This window comes from Lepidochelys kempii, unplaced genomic scaffold (assembly GCF_965140265.1).
Source record: "Lepidochelys kempii isolate rLepKem1 unplaced genomic scaffold, rLepKem1.hap2 scaffold_229, whole genome shotgun sequence".
In the NCBI taxonomy this organism is placed as follows: Eukaryota; Metazoa; Chordata; order Testudines; family Cheloniidae; genus Lepidochelys; species Lepidochelys kempii.
In genome coordinates, this window is record NW_027333625.1 from 85,348 (window position 1) to 86,027 (window position 680).

Below are 680 nucleotides of genomic sequence, written 5' to 3' on the forward strand. Positions count from 1 at the left end.
TGGAATTGAGGATGCTCCGGGAGGGTCGGTTCGGGGCGGGGACATGGCACACTTGGGGCACTGCATGGGATTCTTCTCTCCTCAGTGCAGGGCTCAGCACTTGTCCTTGCTGAACCTCATCAGATTTCTTTTGGCCAATCCTCTAATTGGTCTGGGTCACTCTGAACCCTATCCCGACCCTCCAGCGTATCTCCCTCTCCCCCCAGCTTAGTGTCATCTGCGAACTTGCTGAGGGTGCAATCCATCCCATCCTCCAGATCATGCACAAAGATGGTGAAGAAAACCGGCCCCCAGAGTGACCCGTGGGGAAGCGGGGGAGGGGGTGGAGGAGAGGAGGCAGACGGTGAGTGGCAGGGACCCCACAGAGGGGGGTGCAGTGGAGGAGAGGGGGAACTCATCCAGGCAGCGGTGGGCAGTGTGGGCTGGGAGAAGGAGTGAGGCAGATACAGGAAGAGATGGAGCACAGGCGGGGCACTGGGGCCCAGGCACCTGGGGTCTGGTCATCGTTGGTACCAGGAGAGGAGAGAGACAGAGACAGAATGTGTGTGTTGGCCAACATACTAGAGGAGAGAGACAGAAAAACATGGTAGGATAGCAAGCAACTCACCTCCTGGAGTCATCTGTGATGAAGCAGGACTTCATGTTTTCTCTGAATTGTGTGGGGGTGCCTCAGTTTCCCG